Source organism: Belonocnema kinseyi, chromosome 10 (assembly GCF_010883055.1).
Source record: "Belonocnema kinseyi isolate 2016_QV_RU_SX_M_011 chromosome 10, B_treatae_v1, whole genome shotgun sequence".
Lineage (NCBI taxonomy): Eukaryota > Metazoa > Arthropoda > Insecta > Hymenoptera > Cynipidae > Belonocnema > Belonocnema kinseyi.
Window position 1 is genome coordinate 77,639,973 of NC_046666.1, and position 309 is coordinate 77,640,281.

The following is a 309-nucleotide window of genomic DNA, read 5'->3' on the forward strand; positions in this document are numbered from 1 at the left end:
TGGTTTCTTTGCCCGGAAATTGTTTTTTTTTTTTAAATGTTACAGTTAAAAGTTTTGTTTGTCTGTCTGTTCTTCGATTTAAATGTATGTGAAGTCTCAGGTTATAAAAATGTGTAATGGGTCCTTTTGCCTGTACAGGCAGTGATACTTTAATCGCACATTTCTGAATTGAAAATTAGTGAAAATATGAAAATAAAATAATTCAAAATGAACTGAGAACACATTCCTGCGAAATATCGATTTTGATGAAAGGGCAAAAATTGTATTTTTACTCTACTTAATAGTTCTTCGAGATTATGTTTTTCGATT

The 309-nt window shown here is 29.4% G+C and overlaps 1 protein-coding gene across 2 annotated transcripts in view; it reads right to left on the reverse strand.

Moving 5' to 3' along the window:
- LOC117181621 (alkaline phosphatase, tissue-nonspecific isozyme-like) overlaps positions 1 to 309 on the reverse strand; it is an 18,573-nt gene that overhangs the window by 918 nt on the left and 17,346 nt on the right. The gene's annotated exons all lie outside the window — the stretch shown is intronic.